The 10,265-nt window shown below is 33.9% G+C and overlaps 1 pseudogene; it reads right to left on the reverse strand.

Annotated features, from left to right (window-relative positions):
• Positions 1-869: 869 nt before the first annotated feature.
• On the reverse strand, positions 870-9,334 carry LOC148758797 (large ribosomal subunit protein eL32 pseudogene; annotated as a pseudogene).
• Positions 9,335-10,265: the final 931 nt, after the last annotated feature.

Genomic DNA, 10,265 nt, shown 5'->3' on the forward strand with positions numbered 1-10,265 from the left:
AATTTGGCCCACAGGACAAGGCAGTACACTACACCAGGGAACCGAGACATTGGTTTGGGGTTTTTAAGGTAACCAAGGTTGGGGCGCATCTAGGGTGTCCAGAGAGAGCAGATGCACTGCACTGACTCTTCTGGGCAACTGAGCCTCGCTAGAGGAGTTTCCTTCATACCTTAGTGACTTTTACACAACCCTAGGATAGCAGAAACCCCAATGTTGACTGAAATTGAATAGTCATCAATTTATATAACTGCAGATTACTGTCAAGTAATGAATTGGCTTAGGCTCTTTCAAAAAAAAAACTCTGGAAACTTGGAAAAAGAGGACATTGTGTAATTCAGTAACTATTACTGCCAATTAGATAACATAGAAAGAAAATTTTAGGAAACTGAAGGCTTCCTTGAACTATTTAATGTTGGGGTGCTGGGGGGCGGTTAGGGCAATGCAACCTGAGGCAAAAGGAGGTCAAAGGTGGCAATCAGAGGAAAGGGTAAAAAAAAGCTTTTAGTATATTTAAGATTAGTTTGTGAAATGAGCTGAAAATATCTCCCCCTTAGATTGTTATTTGATTTTAAACTATTCTTAGGCTATTTAAAAATTATGCGGATCAGTGTGTGTGTTTTTAAAACTCTCTATGTTACATCTATGACATCTTCATTTTGGTTTTATCTAGAAAGACTTTCTTCATGCCAAGACAATAGAGAATGCCCCCATATTTAATTCTGGTACTCTTATAGTATTTCTTACATTTAAATTTTCATACATTTGAATTTTATTCAAGTGCATGATAAGAAGTATGGATCCAAATTTATCTTTTTCCAGATAGTTATCAAGTTATTCCAGTACTGCTTTATTATTTTTATTTTTTAGAATTATATGATTTTACTAACACACATACAATGTGCACACAAGCTGTCTATTCCCTGCATTGGATTGGTGACTCTGATGGCCAGCTGGGTTGCTCTGTCCACAATGGCTTTGCGGTTCTTTGAGGAAGTGTTGTGAGGAGCAGTCTCAGCACAGTAAGATTTGTTGCCCATCAGCCGCACAAGCTCCTTGATGTCGTGGACCAGGAACTTCTGAAAGCCACTAAGCAGCACATGCTTGTTTTCTTGTTACTCCCATAACCAATATTGGGGCATCGAAATCTGACCCTTGACTCTTGTGTGCACCCTGTTGTCAATGCTTCTGGGTTTCCGCCAGTTACACTCAATTTTGACATATTGGTCTGACTGGTGCTGCATGATTTCTCAGTCCTATTTTTGAAGATCTTGGGCTTCACAAGGAGCCTGAGGGCAGCCAATGCCAGGCAGGATATGGCTGCCTTCTGCGTAGGCAGCACCGTGGAAGAGAGCAATGCTACTTTTTTAAAAGTATCATTTTTAACTATGTTAAAATACACATAATACAAAAATTTACCTTCTTAATCATGTTTAAATGTACAGCTCAGTAGCATTAAGTACATTTACATTGTTGTGCAATCATCACCACCATAAGTCTCCAGGACTCTTTTCTTCTTGCAAAATGGAAACTCTGTACACATTAAACAATAACTCTCCCTTCCTCCCTCCCTCAAGCTCTGGTAACTATCATTCTACTTCCAGACTATGACTTTGACTACTCTAGATACATCATATAAGTGGAATCATATAGTATATGTCCTTTTGTGACTGGTTTATTGCACTTAGCATAATGTCCTCAAGGTTCATCCATGTTTTAGCATGTGTCAGAATTTCCTTCCTTTTTAAGGCTAAATAGTATTACATTTAGCCTTAAACAGTAAGGCTAAATGTAATTATATATATATATATAATTATATATAATTATAATTATATATATATATATATATATATATATATATATAAAATAGGGAGACACAGGAAGTTTTGCCAGTAGTTGGAAATTGTACTTTGGCCTTAGCCAGTGTGTTAGAGAAAAAATAAAGTTCTGAAAAATTTGAAAGAGAAGGTAAAACTATTACTATTTGCATGTAGTATCAGTAATTTAATATAGGTATTTATTCCTTCATAAAATGTAATATGAATACATTAGGTATGTATATCTATATAATACAGTAGGTGTATGTGCACGTAACTCTATAAATTGTGCTAATATATGCATATAAATTTGCATGCTAATTTAAAAGAAATGTTTATTGGTATTTATTTTTTAAGTGTATTTTGTTCCTTTAGATGGATACTAAAGGAAAATTGGAAGGTTTGTCCAATGCATTTTTAGATACCATGAAGCAAATTATAGATAATTCCTACTTTGCTGTATTAAAGATGATGAAAGCTATGCTAATCAATATTCCAATAGCGAAGTATACTTGTATTCTAAAAATTCACACCATCATGTTGCATAATTATTTGATATGTTGAATTCTATTTGTTTACATTTGTTTCTAATTTTTAATCAATTGATCTAAAGTTTATTTGAGATTTTTTATATCAATGTTGTATTGCTTTATGAAAAAAATGAAAGACTTCCATACTTTTTTATGCTATGGTAGAGCTTAAATAACATTGGAACCTGCTCTTAAACATTTGGTAGAAGTGTCCTATGGGAGCATAAGAACCCAGGGATTGAAAGGGAGGGGTTTAGTTCATTTGCAATGTTCCCTGTACTCTTATGGAAATTACACTTTTTAATCTGTTTTAATAAATTGTAGACTGCATTAATTAATCAAAATTTTTTTCAAAAAGTTTATTTTATTCAAGATATTTTTCAGAGTTGTGTAGTCTTTTACGAGTTTTAAATTGTTTTCTCATTTTCTGTTTTCCCATTTTTTATTTCTTATATTGTAGAGCTGTGATTTCTCTTTCTCTTATGTTTTTTTCCTTGATCAGGTTACCTAGTACATAGTGGTTCAATTATTTTACTGACTTTCAAACAATCAGATGTTAAAAATTTGTTCTACTGTTTTTCTAATCCTAACTTATTAATTTTATTTTTTCTTTCTTAATTTATTTCTTCAGTTTATTTTCTTGTTATTTTAGTTTTTAATACTATATGCCTAATTTATATATATATATATATATATATATTTAATACATAATAATAGCTCAATTTAATATTATGAACTATTATGAACTCCCATATGTACTGTGTTATGTGTCCTCGAGATTCTGATATATTCTATTTCCTTTGTCATTCTTTGCTACAAATATTATAATATTTATTTAAACTACCCATGCATCAACAGTTTCTTAAGATACATTTTTAAGATCTCTCTCTCTAGCTAGGAGGATTTTTTTCCTCTGACTTAAAATTTTAATTTCTATTTTTATTGAATTGGAATCCAAGAGTATTTATTATATATTTTTATTTATTTGGAATTTATTAATTTTCTTCATGGGCTTTTTATTTGGTCCATTTTTGTGTATTTTTCCTTGGACAGGTGTAAAGCAGGTATATTCTCTAATATTAAGGTATAATGTTATATATATATATATATATATATATATATATATATATATATATCCCTCAGATTTACCATATTGATTTGGCTATATGTCTTCTATAGCCTTATAATTTTTGTTCATTTGATCTGCCTTGGAACACGAAAGATAAAATTATAGAATGGATAAAACTTCCTAGTATTAATGTTTCTGTAAATGTCTTTTTATATTTCCTTTAATTTCTTATTTATAAAATTTTGGTATATTATTTGGTTCAAAGATATTTACAAATATTGTATCTGTACTATGATTTTATCTTTGTCATAATAATTTGTGTTCCTTTGTCTAATGTAATAATTTTTAACCTAAATTCTACTTTGTCTAATAGAGAAATACCTCTGTTTTATTTTAATTCATTTACTTGGTATTCAATTGTCCAAACTTTCATTTTAATGCTTTGAAATAATGTTGTTTAATGTGATACTTGTGTACAACAGAGTTGTTTTTTTCTTTGTGATATAATATGAAACTTTTTCTTTTAATAAGTGATTGAGCCTAATTACATTAATTAAAACCACATTTCCTTGACCTTATCCCTGTCATGTTATGTAATTTTCACTTTTTTTGGTAATTTTAAGAATTTCAATGTGTTGTCTGTTTACACTGTTTTATGCATATGTGTGTATGTATAGTCTGTTTTTTAGTGGTTGCAACTATATCTTTATAGCATTCCCTTAGTACCGTTTCAACTAAATAGTTCTTAGTTATTCTATAGCACAAACATAAGTGAAATTAACTTTTATGACATTCCCTCATCGTCTAATTTTATTCAATACTATTATCATTCTTTGCCTTTGTATTCTTTAAACATCTACTGCTATATTTATCAGTTTTAACTGATGTTGTTTGATTTCAATTATTAAAAGTTTGGGAATTATCTGTATCACTTGACTTAACCTCTCTCCATTTGCTTCCCATTTTTTGCTAGTTGTAGTATTTCTTCTTTCTCAGAACATATGGCATGTGTTATATATTTCTTTCTGTCACTTATTCCACCTTAGGTTTTCCTTAGATTTCAGCTTAAATTCAAGGCTCTGTAGCTGTTTTTTTGTTGTAGTTTCCTGAAAATATCTGTTTGGCTAAATGTCATTCTCAACTTTTCCCAGGAGGGCCTGTATGAACATTTCCTGAGTTCTTCCTCCCTACCGCATTTGGCTTTTTTATTTAAAGGACGTTAAATATGATACACTTTAGGTGGTCTCAGTGGGGCAGAGGAAAAGAAAGAGTAATGGGACTAAGAATGTGAATAGGTTACCTATAATAATATGACATAAATTGTGGTTAAAACCAAGTTAAACACTACACCTGATGAACATCTAAATTAGGGACGTGTAATTTTACCACACATCATCATTCTAGGCAATACATTTGTAAGTGTCCAGGGGTGAAGTAAAACTGTGTGTATCAATTTATTTAAAACAATGGTAATATATTACTTGTAAGTAATTATAGGCTGTTTATACGCTTGGCAATTTATTGTGCAGCAATATGTGCCTAGCACGGTTCTATGTGCTACAATTCAGCAGGGAACAAGACAGCAACAATCCTTGCCCTCTTGGAGTTTGCATTTTCATTAGTAGAAATATTTTTGCTTTGGGGCCTTCATTACACAATTTTTGCACATTCTATTCTTCTGAGTCTAAATAGGCACTGAATTTTTAAATTTGCTTTTATTTCTTTTAGTTGTGTAGAGCTATATATAAGTAATTCATTTTACCCCTTAAGTGCTGTATTTAAGAAGAAGAATTTCAGTTGTAAATATAATAAAATATATCAATCAATCAATAAAACACTACATTTTACAGTGTCTAAGATCTACTAGAACCATGTGTGTTCATGATAGCTTATCTAAATGAGCGAAGTATGTAAGTAACTCTAATTGCTTACATTTCTTAAGTATTTTATTTAATAACATTTTTTTTTTTTTTGCCTTCAAACAGAGAAAAAGGAACATTGATTTCAGATGGAGTTAGAGAATGGTAAGCTTTGCTCTATTGGAGAATGTTCAAATTCTACTCATATACCCTGTAACAGAAGTTTTTGTATACCTAAATCTTAGCTCATGCCATATGATACTGAAATTATCTATTTCTGGACCCAACTCCCCAACTGGAATATAAGCTCATCCATAGAGGTAGATGCTTTGTCCCTTCATCTTTGCATCCACTGGGCTGATACATGAGCTCTGGCACATAACGGGTCCCTCACTATATGTTTGCTGCCTGGAACTACACCTTTCTCTGCATGAGAGCAGCTGCAATGATATTAGACTTGCCACGAAAATACTTATATAAGTAACAGCATACTTCTCATCTGGGTTTGTCTCTTGCTTTTATCCAGGCAGAGCAGAAAGCTTTGCTTATATTTCCAGATGCAGGTAGCCAAACGTTCATGGTAGAGAAGAAACTAGGTCACAGAGATGACTTAGGTTATGTACATGGACCTGCATCTCAGCTCCGTGAAATGTTGTCCCTTGGGGAGACATCCTCCGGTGCCTCACACAGCATGTTGTGCACACGGAGTTGGTTTGACAGTTGTTTGGTCCAGATCAGTGGCCACTCTCTCCTGATTCTCATTCCCCTAGTTTTTCTGCAGTGTCAGCCTCATGCAGAATGCTTTCTTTAAATTCTCTCCCCTGAGCTTCATACAATTTAGTGATGTCCTAAATAACTAAGAAGTGGAAAATGGATGCACAGGGATTGGCATTTTCTGCCTGGCAGCTGTAAATAGCGTGCCATGAAGATGTGAAACTACATTGAGAGTCAGTATCAATAATGTGAAGTAGCAGTGAGCAGGAGGTCAACGAGAGAACAAACCCTTCCGAGCTCGCTGCTGAAGTTCAGATGCCTACCAACCTACAGAATCCTAGGACCCAAGAGATAAAAATGACTTCAAAAGTCAGCTAGAACCTTCTAGTTCCCATACAGGCACCTCTTCTACGTCACCTGAGCAGAGGGCCATCCAGGCTATTCTAGAACATTTTCATTGAAGGGAGTCAATGTAGGTGTAGTGGCTTTGTTCCATAGAATATGACACCCCAGAATATGTGACAATTGAAACCAAGGGACCAAATGCACACTTATTACATTTTGAGGGGTATAAAAATCCATTTGTAAATATACAGAGGGAGAATTTAATTTTTGAAGCAATGACCTAACTAATTGAATTAAAAATCCAATTTTGCCTGAAATACAGACTATTTCATACCTTGTGTTATGTGAATGAATAACACTTTGTTTGCTTTCTAAAGCAGCGTTATAAACAATTTCTCCTGACTTCTAAAACCCATCTTGTTTTTCAGTTTCTTTTAAATTGACACACAGTAAGAAATACGTTTTCTATCACATCTTTGTTCAAACACATACACACACATACAACTGAAATTAAAACAAAAGTTTCACAGAAAAATACTCGCCCTTTGTATTAATGCAACCTGATGTTTTCTATTATTTACTTCTCTATTCCACTTCATTTGTTTTATGAAATCATCAAAGCTTTAATTTTTGCTCACACTAAGTATACATTCTAAGCTGGCTATGGTTCTGCTACACATTGTCTCCACTTAGGACCTAAACTGATGGAGCAGTTTCTATCTAGGGTATTGTCCTTTCTTGTGGCACATGGAGAAACCATATACTGTTTTTAGGGCTTCTGCCCAGAAATGAAACACATTTCACCCACATACATTAGCCAAAGCAAGCCACATAGCTAAGTCTGATGTTGGGGAGGTATAATCTTCCTTTAGAGATAATTAGCACATATCTATAAAAAATAAAAATTTATATGCATGTTACTACTCTACTTAAAAACTATGTTCTTGGGATATAAATACATATATTTACATGATGTTGTCTTTGATCACTACAAGTTGGATACAACCTGACTCCCCGTCACTGGAGACATGGATAGGTGATACAGCCTGTGGTTAAAAGCAAGGAACTGAGGTATATGTAGTAGTAACGGTAGATTTTAAAAGCTATGCTGAAAGAAAAGAGTAAGAAGCAAAATGATTCAAATAGAAAAATGCCATGTGTGCATATTCAATGCATATGCCCTATGTTATTATCTATGTAACATGCTTGAAAAATGTTTAACTTGAATCTAACCATGAAGAAAAAAATCAGAAAACTTAAGTATGTGGACTTTCTAAGAGACAGCTGGCCTCTGCTCTTCAAAGATTTAATTTTATGAAAAACAAAACCAAATCAAAGGCTGAGGATAGTTCTAGATTACAGGAAACTAGAAAAAGAGGGCATGAGCTTTCAACTGTTGTGTATGAGCTTTGAAGAGATTATGGATTAAAAACACTCACACACATGTACCCCCACACACATATCCACACAGCTATGAAAGTCATTATGGTATAACTGAGGAAATTAAAATGTGGTTATACAGTAGTTTAGAATACTGCATTAACACATCTTCAGGTGAAATAATGATCTAGGAGGGAGTTAGAACTGGCACCAGGGATGAAGGGGAAAAATAAAAGAGAAAAATACCTTGAACTGATAAGCATCATTATCCCAAGCCTTTGCTCCTCAAATTCTTCTGGAAAACACAAACTAATAAAAAAACCTCCTGGGGCCTCCAGCATGGAATCCAAGTCCCTTAGCGTTGTCCATGAATCTTTCAGGATCTAGTACACGTCTACTGCTCCTGCAAATCTCTCCCATCTTTCTATCTCACATGGGGAGCCAGGCCAAAGCACAGTAATTCTTGCAGGCTGCTAGGATCATTGATGTTTCTGATGCTTTGTTCATTCTACTTCTTCTACCCAAAATGTTCTCCTTTTGTTACATAGCATAATCCTACTCACTTTTGCAGACTCAAGAACTTATTAAAACTTTCCTATCCTCCTCTTTTGAAATTTCTTTAAGGTGGAGGCCATGTTTTATTCAGGATTATTTGCCCCAAACTGAACATAATGACTGATAGGTGGATGTTCAATAAATATTTATTAAGTAAAGCAATTGGAGAACAAAGAATGCCATGGTCGCCTTACATTCTCACGCTGCTGACCTGCAAAGTGAACTGTTTGGCAAAGTCACCAAACTAACGAGTCAGTCAGCAGTAGCTAAATCCTAGACTAGAGCTGCCTAATACTAAGATTATGTAATCATGCTGTTTTCATTCGTTTGCAAACACTTATCTCTGCCCACGATGTGCTTGAAATTGTTCACAGATCTAGGATAATAAAAAGAAAGACACAATTTCTGTGCTCAAATGTCTGAAAATCTATTGGAATCAACAAAACATATCACATATTTACAACATTGTAGGTAATATCTTGAAAGGAAAAAACAGAAATGTTTACATAGATCTTGAAAGATGCATGGAATTTAGACAGGTGGGGAAAGAGGGGAAGGAAAGAAGGAATACTGAAGAGAATACCACAGAAGGAAGACAAACTGTGGTATAATGTAGGTGAAGAAGAGAAGGGAGTAAATACATCCAATCTTTTTCCTCCTTCTCCATTTCTACAGCCATTGTTGCCTTAGTTCAGGATCCGATTGTCTTGTCTGGCTTACTGGTTGCTGTTCCTCAATGTCGCCTCCATTCCTTACCCCATTCCTACCACACTTCAGTTCATTTTCCACTCTACCACAGGAATTATCTTTCAAATACAAAAATCCTACTAGTATTTTTCTTAAGATCCTTCAAAAAGTCTATTATCCCCCAGGTTAAAAGTCTCACATCTTTGCTTATTATAGAAACTGCCTCATGATTTCCTTACGGCCTTCTGTCTTGCCTCAACATATTTCCATCTTGAATCCTGTGTGCCAACCATATTGAACCCTTGAATTTATCTGAACATCCTAAACTCACCCTTCTACGTGGTAGCACATATTGTTCACATAGCCTGGCATGTTCTCCATTCTGTCTCCCTTTTTTTGCCTTCCTAACTGTTATTATTTTTCAAAACAAATATCTACTAAACACTATAAGCCATGTATAGCACTAGATGTAGAGGTACAACTACAAAGAAGATAGTTGTAGTTTTTCTCCTCACGGGACTTTTGTACATTGCCCTTCACAAATGTGTTCTTGTCCCCGCAACTGAAGATTAATGACCTCTCTTTGAGCTACCAGTAGTACCTCATGTTTAAGAATATTTTCCTTTTTTCTGCATTATATATGCTGCATTATAATTATCTACTATCTATTGTTTACTGCAAATAGTACTCTGTGATATCCTTGAGGACAAAGAATGTGTCTTTTTCCCCCATGAACATCAAATTTATTGGTAAAAACCTACTCTAATATTGATGATAATATTTACTCATTTCATACTGTGTCATTTTAAATCTGTTTTCCAAGTATCTCGAACAAATACAAGTTCATGAAGTGAATGAATGAACATACTATTTCTAGATTCATTTCTATATGCATTTATTTATTCAATGAGTACTTACTGAGATAAAACTATTTGTCATTTATTAATGCAATAGGGGTAATAAAGAGAACAAAACAGGAAAAGTCCCATACTTGTCCCATAATTACATTCTACTGGAAACATTTTCAATTATCTGTGTTAAAATAAATTAAGTAAGGCCAATCACTCAATATCTAGTCCCCTTTTCTCTTCCCTGGGAGAAAACTATGTTTTGAAAGTGGCAATTTACCCACATAAATATCCCTTTGCCATTTCCCTTGAAGACAAATAAGTGTTATGTTAAAAAAAAATGTTGAATGAGGTTTCCAAGAAAACTCTTTCAGAGAGCTGTGCTAATTCATATTGCCATTTACTTTTCTCTTCCTCCTTTCTTCCTGGGAACCAAATATGATGGCTGGAGCTGCAGCCACCAT

Source organism: Rhinolophus sinicus, chromosome 2 (genome assembly GCF_057876585.1).
Source record: "Rhinolophus sinicus isolate RSI-liver-muscle chromosome 2, RSI-T2T, whole genome shotgun sequence".
In the NCBI taxonomy this organism is placed as follows: domain Eukaryota; kingdom Metazoa; phylum Chordata; class Mammalia; order Chiroptera; family Rhinolophidae; genus Rhinolophus; species Rhinolophus sinicus.